The 15,106-nt window shown below is 37.7% G+C and overlaps 1 long non-coding RNA gene across 1 annotated transcript; it reads left to right on the forward strand.

Moving 5' to 3' along the window:
- The first annotated feature begins 5,158 nt into the window (after positions 1-5,158).
- LOC307143735 lies at positions 5,159-10,448 on the forward strand. Its single transcript, XR_013818628.1, has 3 exons — positions 5,159-5,311; positions 9,383-9,486; positions 9,682-10,448. It is a non-coding gene; the product is annotated as an uncharacterized lncRNA (long non-coding RNA).
- The last annotated feature ends 4,658 nt before the right edge of the window (positions 10,449-15,106 follow it).

Consider the following 15,106-nt stretch of genomic DNA (forward strand, 5'->3'; position numbering starts at 1 on the left):
AGGAAAAATGTGCTTGATTGACCATTTATGGAGCAACATATTTTGTGTGAAAATAACTCATAAAAGTGGTTTATTTTGTTTGAAAATCGTATAAATGTATGGGGTGGCGTGGGGTAGAAGGCACACAGTGTTGATACAAATACATTAGCTAAAATAATATGCTTTTAATGTTAATACCTGTTCAAAACAATCACTTAATGAAAGTTTGAACTATTTTACTGTTTATTTTGATGAATAAAATAATTCATTTCTGTTCAATAAATATGCTGTCATTAAAATGTGTTAATATAGAAATATATTTTAAAAATATTGAAACAAAATAATTGTAAAAAGTAAAGATTCTGAAAGCATTGTAGGACATCCCATAATAATTTAATATAGATTTAGAGTAGTAACAATAAATTATATTTTATTATATGACATGATTAATATAATTTTTTTTTAAATATGGTGGTTTCATTAATACAGTGATTATCTCTAAGATAGACACCCAACTTAATATATGATATTTCCCATCTGAATCTAACCATGTCATGTCAACAAATGAAAAAGTCAGCTAACTATTTATTATCATGTTAAATATGGCATATACCACACTTTTACATATTTGTCCATTATTGGAAAAACTGTTGCTTTATTTAGCTTGAACATAACTGAAAATCATTAAGACTTTGTCTCAAAATATATTCAATCATTTTAGCGACTCTTATTTGCTAATTAAATCTACAACATTTAACATCAAATATTAGATCAAATTAGTGCAGAATCCCCTTTGCGCTGCTTCACACGATCACGTCATGGATCAGCCCAGTTAAAATCTAAAAAAAACAAGGATCAGCCAAATTTCCATGTGCATTTTAAAAAGCAGATGTTTTGGCAGCAAGTTTTTGTGCCATTTAGTGGTTTAGAGGAAAATAAAACCAAAGGCGCCTTTTACCCAGTGGAGCATATTTGATCAAATCAAAAATGTAAATCATATTTGAGAATGTGTGTGGTAGCTTTTAAGAAAAACTGGCAATTTAATGGAAAAGTTCAACTAAAAAGGAAAATTCAGATATCATATACTCAATCCTCCTGTTAAAGGCACAATATGTAAGATTTTTGGATTAAAATATAAACCAATACCAAAAACTAGTAGAACAGTGTTATATCTTTTGTTGACTTACATTCTCCCAAATGTTTCCAAAATGTTTAAATCCAAAGACATAAGCAATTTCAGCAGTCCGTGCGTCGCCTATCAATGACATCATACCCGCATACCCGCGTTACCCTCGATTAAAGGTTTTATTTTGTAGAAACCATGGAAACACCAAAGACGCTTTAATATATTATGTGTTTTATTAGACAAGGGAACAACTGTGTGGAGACATTTATAGACAGAAAACAAATTATTGTACAGTAATACAGCATTTTCTCCATCATACAATATGTTTTAAAATGAATTGCATGCCATTTAGCAAAACAAGCCATCCAGCATTTATTAATATGATATTTTAATATTGATCTAGCTCACTGCAAGTGTCTCATAGCAGCCGTGGAGCGAACGCACACATCAATGTTATAATAGTTCAGTCAGGTCCACTTAAGTCAAAACACCATAGACAAACTTTTAGTCAACTTTTTATTGGCATATTTTGCAACAAAATTCACATTTGGTGATATGGCTCTGTTCTAAATTCCCCATCCTTTTCATGAGCTCCATGAAAAGCCGACACAGGGAACAGCAGCAGATTCTGGGGACAACCTTCCATTTTTAAACTGGGAGGTCAGCGAAACCCCCCATTTAGAACAGAGTATGCATGAATGACAACAGAATGGCATTGATTAAGTTAAACACAGTTTAAGGAGGAGCTGGGGAGGAGGTGGGTTGCAAAGCTGCGTGCAGTGGAAGCAGCAAGCAGGCAGACTGAAATGAAGCTGCGCTTAAGTAAGGAGCCCTGTTTGAGAGTTACCAATTGAGTGCATAGGAATGCTGATGTGGGCGGGGTTGGAATTTTTCCAATCAGCTGATAGCGGAGCTTGACTACATGGCCTGCCGGAACTAACGCAGAATTCTTGATTGTTGTCAAAAGTACCGACCTCGATACCAAGTTGCTACTGAAATTAAAAAAATGTGACACTTTGAGCGTTGTTGAGCTGGAATCATAAACGTCTCTGACTGGCCATTGTGTTAATGTGCTCATCGGATGTGTCTGTGATTGGCCTCAATGATCAACACACGAGAGCATTGTGAAAGCACAAGCAAGCGTCGACCAGCGGACCGGTAGGCTGAAAGGCGTCTGTATTCAAACGCTCCCATGTGTATCTTATTAAGCGCTCTATGAAAAGCGTCACTGATGTATACACTCACCTAAAGGATTATTAGGAACACCTGTTCAATTTCTCATTAATACAATTATCTAATCAACCAATCACATGGCAGTTGCTTCAATGCATTTAGGGGTGTGGTCCTGGTCAAGACAATCTCCTGAACTCCAAACTGAATGTCAGAATGGGAAAGAAAGGTGATTTAAGCAATTTTGAGCGTGGCATGGGTGTTGGTGCCAGACGGGCCGGTCTGAGTATTTCACAATCTGCTCAGTTACTGGGATTTTCACGCACAACCATTTCTAGGGTTTACAAAGAATGGTGTGAAAAGGGAAAAACATCCCGTATGCGGCAGTCCTGTGGGCGAAAATGCCTTGTTGATGCTAGAGGTCAGAGGAGAATGGGCCGACTGATTCAAGCTGATAGAAGAGCAACTTAGAGTGAAATAACCACTCGTTACAACCGAGGTATGCAGCAAAGCATTTGTGAAGCCACAACACGCACAACCTTGAGGCGGATGGGCTATAACAGCAGAAGACCCCACCGGGTACCACTCATCTCCACTACAAATAGGAAAAAGAGGCTACAATTTGCACGAGCTCACCAAAATTGGACAGTTGAAGACTGGAAAAATGTTACCTGGTCTGATGAGTCTCGATTTCTGTTGACATTCAGATGGTAGAGTCAGAATTTGGCGTAAACAGAATGAGAACATGGGTCCATCATGCCTTGTTACCCCTGTGCAGGCTGGTGGTGGTGGTGTAATGGTGTGGGGGATGTTTTCTTGGCACACTTTAGGCCCCTTAGTGCCAATTGGGCATCATTTAAATGCCACGGCCTACCTGAGCATTGTTTCTGACCATGTCCATCCCTTTATGACCACCATGTACCCATCCTCTGATGGCTACTTCCAGCAGGATAATGCATCATGTCACAAAGCTCGAATCATTTCAAATTGGTTTCTTGAACATTTAGTACAGTGAAAATGAGTTCACTGTACTAAAATGGCCCCCACAGTCACCAGATCTCAACCCAATAGAGCATCTTTGGGATGTGGTGGAACGGGAGCTTCGTGCCCTGGATGTGCATCCCACAAATCTCCATCAACTGTAAGATGCTATCCTATCGATATGGGCCAACATTTCAAAAGAATGCTTTCAGCACCTTGTTGAATCAATGCCACGTAGAATTAAGGCAGTTCTGAAGGCGAAAGGGGGTCAAACACAGTATTAGTATGGTGTTCCTAATAATCCTTTAGGTTAGTGTATTTTTAACATGTTTTTGAAGTGCTGGTCATTGTAGCCAATCACAGACATATATGAGCGCATGAGCACAATGGGCAGTCAGAGGTGTTTATGATTCTGCTCAACAGCACTCAAAGCGTCACATTTTTTAAATTTCAGTACCGACTTGGTATCGCGGTCAGTACTTTTGACAACACTACGTTATAACATAATTTTCAACACACTCAAATGTATCTAATATGATAAAGAAGAAGCAGAAAAAGCGGCGACTGTGGCATAATAAAAGTTCTGCTGCTGTCGCCATGTTTCACGCTCGTCTCTCATTAGCAATCGCTTCAGCGACCTCGTTCAGCTCTCACAGCACTCGGCCCTGCTCTGCTTCATATACAGTAACGTTAAAGGTGCACTATCTAAAAAAAATTCTGTAAAACATCCCAATACCACGAGGCCAGTGTTATGTATTTTGTTCAGTTGAGTACTTACAATATCCCAAATGTTTCCAACTATTTGTAAATCGTGAGAAATTGCTATTTTAACCGAGGAACCGGGACGTGAGGGAGTTGCCTGTCGATTGCGTCATATCTCCGTTACCCTGGGTTTCCGGTTTTATTTTGCAGAAACGCTTTACTCTCAATGCAGTGTGAACAAGTGTCATAGCAGCCGCCGAGCGAATGCACAGAGTGCTCAAATGTATCTATCATGATAAACAGAGTGAAAAAGCGGAAATGTCGCCGGCTGTGGCATAATAAAAGCCCCGCTGCTCGCGAGGCGTTCGTTGCGTTCATCTTATTAACAATCGATTCAGCAGCCTTGCTCAGCTCCACAATACTCGGTCCTGCTCTGCTTCATACTACAGAAACGTCAATGATCGCATCCATGAACATGATTTGTGCCCGAGTCCTATCCCGATTCTTTTCCACCGGCTGTGAGGTGAAGACCACATGTCCCAAGATTCTGCGCTCAAACTTGGCTTCATCAAACTATGCCTTTGTTTTGAACAGGTGACCTCTAGCGGACGGAAAAGTTACACAGTGCACCTTTAATAATCTCATCCATGAACATGATTTCTGCCCGAGTCCTATCCCGATTTTCCACTGGCCATGAGGTGAAGACCACAACTCCCATGATTGACGACCTCTAGGGTCGAAAAACTACATATAACGTGCCTTTAACAAAACACAACTAGCCAGTTGATATGAAAAAAAAAATACACATTAAAAATATGATGAAATAAATAGCTTGAGTTTTCCTCATTTACACTTTAAAATGAATGTTTACGGCAAACCAATCAGATCTTGAGTTGCGTGGCTTTAGCTGTTACATTCATGCAGAAACATTGCAGATATTTTGTAATATTGATACCAATTCATACCAGAAAACAACATGACATATGCAATATAACATGGAATGTATGTACCATTAAAGAAGGTACATTCCTGTTTTTTGACATTCTGTTGACAGACTTGCTCTTTAACCCAGTAAAAATGCTCCGAGGCTCATTCCACTGAGGTTAATTTTGCCCAGGTCACCTTTACTATATCTCTGCCCTCTCTGACACTTTTTGCAGCCTGTTTCTCCTCCCTCTCTTCCTCCTCCTTCCCACCCACAGACTGGGAAGTAATCCTATATATATTGGTTGTTCAGCCTGTGCTTTCTTAAAGGTTCTCCTCAGCTCACTGACTTTTCTCACACAAACAAAGAAAAATGCCCGAAGAAGTTCCTGCTCAGTGTAAGGTTCCCAAAGATGAGCTGGACAAATGGTGAGTCATATTTCAGCAAGGATATAAAACCAAACGTTTAATGCAAAATTGAATTGTGAATCTGTATCTGGTGCTTTTTGTCGAAACTGTTACATGCATGAGTATGTTTGTTTGTTGCGTAAGTTTTTATCATGCACCTCAAAAACTTCTGTGTATAGGTTATCCGTATAGTAGTTTGCGAATGAGTTAAAGTTGGTGTTGGATAATGAAGGACAGGAGAGAAGATTGAGCACATGGTGCAGGGTGGGGGGGAGCAGGGTTTGGAAGTGATGATGCAGGTGGAAAATTACCCATGTTAGCCATCATGTTGCTAAGTTAAAGCATGTGGCTGCAACACTCTTGGTAATTCTGAGGAGTTTAGAGTTTAGGAAAATACATATTACAATAGGTTCTGAATAAAGCTCATGTCATTTTGCCTCATTGTACTCCCTCACGCTTAAATTATTAACCTCTATCTATTATTGTTAACAAAGCAAAGTGCTCTATTTCTAGGTCAAAAGGTCAGAGGTCAATGCACTCACACAATGACACAATATTGTGAACTTTACGGTGAGTTGCACAAGTTGTTCCATTTGCAATCTGCTTTATGACTATCTCTTAACTGATTTAGTCAAGAGAACTCATCATTTGCAGTTCGTCACTTCTGTTTTGGCCACTTACACAGAAAATATAGCATTTGTGAAAAACAGAGCATTGCATTATGTGCAAATATTATATATTATATATGATATATTCAGCGCAAATCCAGTATTTGAGATACAAAATGAATACAATGGTAAAAATGTATATTTAAATTATATGAATGTACTATATTTTAGTTCAATAATGTTTTTTTAATGTAATATCTATTTTTAGGGGCTTTTATGGTACTAAATTATATTTATAGAAAGGTTATGATCCATTTATTACCTGTCAATCACTTTTTGAGCATAAACCTGAAAATCTGCATAGACCTGTTGTAAATCTTGATTGCTTTGGAGCACAGACTGAAGTCTTTTTAAAGAAGACAGAGTATTAGTAAAAAATTTTTTTTAATGAAATATATATTTTCCAACACATGTTTTACTCTAAAACTGTGTTCAATAAATCTAGTTTTGTTCCAAATTTGAGGTCTCAAAAAATGAGCTTTCAGTAAGATTTTGTTTGTGCGCAGTCCCAAACGTTTCCACTAGATGAAATTCGTTTCCCATTCATTTCAAATACGCTCATTTTTGACCGCCAACAGTTAAAGTGTGACAATTTTTTTCAGGACCATTTAACCTTTTTGAACCATGTCCATGATTTCATTTACATTTTAGCAAGTGCCAAAACCTTTCATACCATTCCGATGAAGTAAAAAAAAAAAAAAAACATTAAATATTTCAGTCAAAAATGACGAACAGCATCTTCCAAGGGTCTTTGCAGTATGACAGTAAGTCAGATATATGCATAAACACATGCATGTAAAACTCTAAATATATCTTATAATTGCATGCAAAAACATTCAGTGCAATATGCTGTCTCCGTTTTATGCCAAATTTAGCATGAACTTTAAGTAATGTATATCTGTGATGTGGTTTTAAATAGACTCATAGACACATGGAACGGCGAGGGAGTGGATGTGTGCTCACAGCTCGCGTTACATCTCCTGTATTGCAATGTCTGCGTTATTTATGAGGGTAAAGGGTGGCGTCATGTGCTGGACCCGTCTAGTGTGTAAGAATTATTTCTTATCTTTTTTTAATTCTATTTTAGCACATATAAGTCTAGGGTAGTTGATGTATGTCAACATGACTTTTCAATTGACATCATGATATGAATCTCTAAGATTTTACGTGTAACATTTTTTTTTTAAAAGTCACCATAAAATAAAAATAGACTATTATTGTTTTTTTATTTTAAATGGTTCATCCATGCACATCTTTTTTATTTTATTTTTTTATTAATGTGTCTTGTAATCTTCAATCAAAATAACTTCCATTTTTCCTCTTGTAGCAATATCTCTTCTCTGATGATGTGTTTACTGGTGCGAGGGCGGGACAACCTGTCACTTATATGAGATCCACCAATAGAGTGCAACAGTCGGGTTCTGGAAGTAAAAACTCCATTCATTTTCTCCATAGGGAAATAGATTTTTAACGGTAACTTGTAAACTTTTACAAATAGCCTTACTGTGAGCTACAAGGTTTTAAATGCTTCTGTTTAAGCCACTAGCCCACATTATATCAACTTATTTGAGCAGAATTGGTGTTAAAAAACTACATTGCCCATAATGCCGTAAAGAAAATTCCACTAATCTGAGTTGACACAAGCAAAACACGCCAAAAGATCTCGTTAGCTCCGCCCACTCCCATGAAGCACAGCAACTCATGTAATCTCCCTACGCTCTCAAAAAACTTAAATATTTGAATATATAAATATACATATTTTGCAATAAACTTATAGTATATAAATGATCCTTCATGGAGAAATGAATGGAAAAAATACTTCCGGAACCATTGCCACTGAAAAAGTGTGCGGGCACTTTCATGTATAGGTCTCTGCAGGATAGTAATAGGAGTTACCAGATTATGGGCGAGGTCATAAATAAAGGGGCGTTTTCCACTGCGTTACCTGATTTACCCGGGTCACAGTGTGGGTTGGGTTTAGGGGTGGGGTCGGGTGAAGGGGATCAAAAACACCCACAAATTTAGAAACGCCCACTTTTGTTCCGCAGAGACCCCATTCTCTGCACTTTTGCACCCAAACCACAACCATCCAATCAATAGCAAATGAACTCACGCCCATCTGTTCACATATGGGCGTGCTGGTCTGAGAACAAGGTGTGTTCAGGCGCATTGTTGACGTGTTGCTATTTTGAGGCAACTGAAAACGACTTCGCCATTGACCAACAAAAACCTGGTCTAAAGTCAATAACGCAGTATTTTTGTGTTATTTAAAGGGCGTGTTATTAATATGCGCCTATAGGCGGTGCACAACGCGTGTATACTCTGCTTGTTACACACACAGGAACGCGCAGCAGCACACAAACATTTTTAAATATTAAAAATAAAAGATTCCTCTCTGGAGAAGCGTTCAGTTTTCCGCCGAATGGCTTTTAAAGGGAATGGGAGATGAGACTCTGATTGGTTTATTGCACGATACGCCCAAAACACACCCATGACTCATTAAGAGGCTACAACCCTTTTGGAACATGCGCCTGGTGCACCGACCGTTTTTTCCGTCATTAAATTAGCAAAGTGGATTCTGACACGCCCTAAGTGCACCTGCGCCATGCGCTTGAGACCATGCGCTCAGGTTATTAAAATAGGGCCCATTAAGGTTCTCATATTATACATTGCACATCACCTAATCTCTCAAAGAGTCTAAAAAAAGGTTTGTTTAAAGATTCTGTCTCTCTAAACCCCTCCTTTCCACAAGCCTACTCTTCTCTGATTGGTCAGACGGCCCAGTATGTTGTGATTGGTCAACCGCTAACAGTGTGTGTCAGAAACAAAATGGCCATCTGAATTTCAGCTCCAGATGCTTCTCCAGCTCTTGATAGAAAGTGATACAAACAGGAATGATGGTGTCGTTTTTGTTCCGTATTAATTCCGGAGTCCTTTTGAAATGCATGCAAAGTCGACATGTCGACAACACAAACCAAACTCTTCCAACCTCAAATGCAACTACAGTGTTTGTGGGCGGGTCAAACGAGTCAATGAAGACCATAGGCTGGCATGTCCTGCACTTTGACCTTTAAAACTTTGCAGAGCTTTTACATTCACAAACAGCGATATTACACACTGCATGAAAGGGAATATTCGAAAAAAAAAGCATAATAGGGGCATTTTAAAGCCAACTACCTATATCATAAAAAAAGCAGAACACTGAAAACACGAGAACTCGCTCATGTGATGAAGTGGCGGAGCATGATCAGATCAGTCACTGAAACTTTTAAGACCCTTTGACCTCAAAGAATTTGTCCCCTTTGAGGCTGACATAAGATCCGCCTTCAATGCACAGACACATTGCGCGACAGAATCATATTCTCATAGGTGTGCACTGAAGTGTTTAATCATGGTTAGCACTAAACACACTATATATGTTCAGTGTTCAGGGGGCTGGAGCAGAGGGCTGTAAGGAGCTGCTGGAAGCCTTTGAGGCCTGTGTGAAGGGGGCAACAGCGGCCTCGTGAGGGGGGAAGGATGTGACATGTAAGCATTTTTATTTCTTCATTTTATGATGTTTTATTTTGACTTTTATACTCTTTGATATACTCAATTTCTCCGTGGCACATAGGATATTTCATTACAATAGTGTTGTGAAATGATAGTGTGTACAATTATCTTCTGTCTGGACGACTGCATTGATTTGTCCATTCTGATTTGCTTCTGCTATTTATAACTTAGGTCCTTCCTTTCTGGGTCCTCCAGTGTCCTTGCATTCCCTCACATTGTACGGGACTGAACCATTTTAAGGACAGTGAAAGGGGTGCAAGTCCTGGAAAGCAATGGAATGGTTCATCGTCCTGAGAAGTCTTGTCGGTGTCCCTCATGTCATCCGTGTTATCTGTGACTGTGAAAGAAGAAAGAAGAACCCAGTTTTTTTTCTTTCTTCAAATTTACACTGTGAACAAGCATAATGCATTTCATCTGATTTTGAATAAATTACTATAATTGTTTATTTATTGCCGTTACTCACACATAGAGTCCAACAGATTTGAACACATGGCCATTCAGAGGTATATAACAGTGATCACTAAATAACTGACACTAAATGTCTTCATAATTATTAACTGTATGCAGTGACTGATTTACCTTTAACTGCAGGTCTGAATACTTCATAACTCAAGCAAACTGGCAGTGCTGCTCATTATTTGTTTCTGAAAGTGACTGTCAGCACTATCTATTGAAGAAATTCTAAAGGTGTTGACAAAACCATTTTCATAGTTATCATCACAAAATAATTATTCTGTTGACGTAGTTTTTTATGGTATTGCTAGATAGGACCTACATATAATTGGAAAAAGATCCACACATTGTATGAATGGGTTGACGCATCATGGTTGTGACAGAAAATACGAGCACAATTATGTCAAATAATAAACTCAAAAGAGCCCGTGTGACCTTGTTTAACTCTTAGCAGGTGAAGTATATTAAAACTTTAATATTGCCTGATTTTCTATTTTGATTTTGAATAGTGACTAGAAAAAAACCTTATTTAAAAACGTATTTTCTTGTAAAAAAAAAAAAATATTTCCATGACCTATACCGTGTTTTTTGGACGTGCATCCCAGCTAACGAAAATATATTGTAAGAACGTTTTAGTAACGTTCCCATTAAGTTGTGAAAATGTTATTACTGAGTGTTCTCTGAACGTTACAAACTTTTTTTTTTTTGTTATGCTAACCTTTAGGGAATGTTCTAATTTGTTTTATTTTTGTTTTGTTTCCCATTTTGCACACACAATGGGAACGTCGCTTTGTAAAGTTTTTCTGAACGTTCTGATACAAGTAGTAAAATATTAGTCAAACGATCAACTAAAATGTTTCAGAAAAACGGGTATGCATTGACGTCACTTTCCCGCTGAAGCACGCCCCTTTGACTGAGTGGCAAAAGCGCTGCTGCATGACTGGGTTTAAAATTCTTGTTTAATATTGGCCAAGCAAAATTTAATTCAAATGTTCACTTAATCTCTAATATTTGGCCACTTCTTTACAATAGAAATGCAACAGCCACTGTCATTTCTTGAACAAGAACATGTGGACATCAGAACATGCAAACTCAGAGTGAGAGTTTACATCTTTATTTTAAAATTGCGATGAACAGCAATTTGCATATTTAGAAACATATTGATGTATTCTCCTGTATGTGTGTATATATATATATATATATATATATATATATATATATATATATATATATATATATATATATATATATATATATATATATATATATATATATATATATATATATATATATATATATATATATATATATATATATATATATATATATATATATACAGCATATGTATGCAAATATTTCTAAATATATAAATGTATGTGTATTTATATATACATAATAATTATTTATACACATATATTATGTGTATATACATATATAATTACATTATTATGTATATATACATATATATATATATATATATATATATATATATATACACGTATATAACAATCTGTTTTGTAAATAGGTCCACTGACTCCTTTCAGTACCTTTCAGAGATGCCCAGATTGTGTGTGTATTTATATGTAACTATTTTATTTTATAGTCTAGTATGTTGATATAACTCTTAACAGATGTTTATACATATTGTATAGATAACATTACATTAATGTATAGAATGTATATGAAGAGTTCAGATGCAAAAGCCTCTAAAAGACACTTCGGTCAAAAATGAGATATCAATACTGAGTGAATGCTCTCCGCATATAGTATACGTTCATCAAATACTTTCACTTCAACCCTAAAGTTGTTCCAAACCTGTAAGAGTTTCTTTGTTCTGCTAAACACAAAAGAATATATTTTGAAGAATGTTTGTAACCAAGCATATAGAGCAACCATTGACTACCATATTAGGGAAAAAATACAATGGTAGTCAATGGTTGCTCTCTCTGCTTTGTAACAAACATTCTTCAAAATATCTTCTTTTGTCTTCAGCAGAACAAAGAAACTCATACAGGTTTGGAAACCCTTGAGGATGAGTAAATGATGACCGAATTTTCATTTTTGGGTGAACTATCCCTTTAATAGGGAAACTGCGAAAACGCAAGTAAAACAAACGATTGTCGTTCAAACTAAAGGTTGGACTCGATATAATGTTCCTTACAACTTATCCAACATCCAGTGATCCATTGACATGCAGCCAGGAATCATGTTTCCTGACATTTATGATCCTGATTTCGATGTTAGGGAATTACAAATTTGCCTGAGAATGCTTTATATAAATACAATATAGGCTAGAAAGGTCTAAATCCAGGTGATCACTGTTATATCGCCAAGCCCAAAAAAACTTTTATAGTTTTTGTCAGTGTTTATTTAAAAACATCCAATTGTGCAGAAAATAAGATGTTAAAGGGATCGTTCACCCAAAAATGAAAATTAGCCCATGATTTACTCACCCTCAAGTCATCCTAGGTGTATATGACATTCTTCTTTCAGACGAACACAATCTGAGTTATATTACAAAAGTCCAGGCTAATCCAAGCGTTATAACTGCAAAAAATAGTTGCTCTGTTTTTGAAGTCTATAAAAAATGCACCTGTCCATCGAATAACTTGCTCCACGCGGCTCTGGGGTGTTAATAAAGGCCTTCTGAAGTGAATCGATGCGTTTGTGTAAGAAAAATATCCATATTAAAACTTTATCAAGTAAAGTGCAGCCGATCGCCTTCCATGGAAAAGTGTTGAAAGTTGAAAGTGAAACTCAAGATGCGTACGTGACGTCATGACAAGCCTATCTGGTCGCGTTAGTCTTTCGATCGGCAGGGGACCTTTCAACCGCGTGGAGCACGTTATTTGACGGACAGATGCATTTTTTATGGACTTCAAAAACAGAGCAACTATTACTGCTATAATAACGCTTGGATTAGCCTGGACTTTTGTAATATAACTCAGATTTTATTCGTCTGAAAGAAGAATGTCATATACACCTAGGATGACTTGAGGGTGAGTAAATGATGGGCTAATTTTCATTTTTGGGTGAACTATCCCACTGGATTTATCTTGTGAGTCAGTGTTTTGTACGTCCTCGTCGCGTCTATCTGTTCTAAAATGTGCCTACAGTCGTTTCTGCTCAACATCGGCAGACTCACATCTCTTTAGAGATAAACCTCACACACGCCGAAGCTCGGGCTGCACTGACCGGTCGGCCTTCAACATCCCCGACCCCCAGTACTGCATCTGGCCCACAGCGGAGGCACCAAACGCGGAGTGAGATTAAGCAGAAGGGGGGTAAATGTGAGCATAACCGGGCTAGGCAGCTTTCCCCACAATAAACTGGATTAAATTCGATTACTGCTGTTGTGTCTTTGTTTGTGCTGTGTACTCAATGCACGTCACTGACGCTTTTCATATGATTGGAACGTATCTAAAAATAATGCTATAATCAACACTTACTCGTAACTCGTTCATCTCGACAGCTGTAATGGTAACTTACATTGCATGTGTTACAAAGTTGGTAGAATAATGATGAAGACGGACTCGGTGTGACTGGGACTCGTGTTTATTCAGAACACAATAAACTTGCGCTGACAGACAGCACTCTCACAAATCAGTAGTTACTATAAATAACTTTGTTAGCAATCGCTCAGTCTCTGATACATTAGTGATGTCCGGTTCGCGAACAAATCTTTCTTTTGAACCGGTTCTTTTTAGTGAACCGAATCAGTTCACCAAATCGGACTGAATCGTTCGAAAGGGTTCGCGTCTCGAGTCAGCGCTGATCCATAATTTACTAAAGCTACTAACTTTCTGACATGACTGACAGCCCCTCCGACTAGAAATAAACTAATAACCTGAAGTATATTCTAGTAACTACAACAGTTCACTGAACTGAGACATGCTGAGAACTGATGTGAAGTGAACTCCGGTCCATCCGTCTCTCTGGCAGCAGCTCGTGCCTGGTAGACCTCGTTAAACCACGCCCCCTCGGCTCATTTCAAATGCAAAGATGTCAGCCAATTACAACAGTGGCCGTTTTTACTGAAGTCTCACAGCAGACACGCCCCTTGAAACAGGGCAATCAGCCACAGGGCAAACAGCAGTATAGAAAAAATGCCTTTTATTTCTAAATTATGACATTTTATGATGTAAAAATCATACTAACAATATAAGTACACCTCAGGAAACATTATAAAATAATGCCATGGCATGGGACCTTTAACAATCGCTCCTGTGGCCTTGCTCAGCTCCCACAACACTCGGTCCTGCTCAAAATAGAACATGTTAATATTAATCGCATCCATGAATATGATTTTTGCCCGAGTCCTATCCCGATTCTTTTCCACCGGCTGTGAGGTGAAGTCCCAAGATTCTGCGCTCAAACTTGGCGTCATCAATCTACGCCTTAGTTTTGAATACGCGACTTCTAGCGGATGGAAAAGTTACATAGTGCACCTTTGTTTTTTTTTTTAAATATATATATATATATATATATATATATATATATATATATATATATATATATATATATATATATATATATATATATATATATATATATATGTTTTTCCCTGTTAGCGGAGATAGGCTAATGATACCACTGCATTCTTTGGAGTTCTATTTGATACAAAACAAAAAGAGAGAGAAAAAAAAAGAATAGGCCTGTGTTAATAATTCAGTACACCAACATATATCATTGTAGCCTACACTCAAAAAAAAATAAAGGTTTCAAAAGAGGATTTTCGCAGTGATGCCATTTTTGGTTCCCCAAATAACCTTTCTGTTAACGGTTCTTTAAAAAAAAAAGACGATTTTTTTTTTTAAGAATATTTAAAAAATCCAAAGAACCTTTTACTTCAAGTCAAGAGCGTATTCCCACTGACTGTAACGCAGTGGTGCTTTTCTGCAAGGGCCAGGTCTGTAGCGAGAGGTGCAGTGGGGGAGTGTGCCGGGAGGGAGGGCTGATGATGATGAGGAGGAGGAGGGCGTGGGACCCGGATGCTGATGCGAGGAACCAGAACGAAGAAAAAACGCTTTAGAACGCAAATATACCGTCAAGACACACAAGATAACAGTGCGCAACGTATACATTTGCATCAAAGCGATCAAATCCCTTCCCCGAGAGTGCACAGCGGATGCGACCGTGCGCG

This window comes from Gobio gobio (genome assembly GCF_949357685.1).
Source record: "Gobio gobio genome assembly, chromosome: 20".
NCBI lineage: Eukaryota > Metazoa > Chordata > Actinopteri > Cypriniformes > Gobionidae > Gobio > Gobio gobio.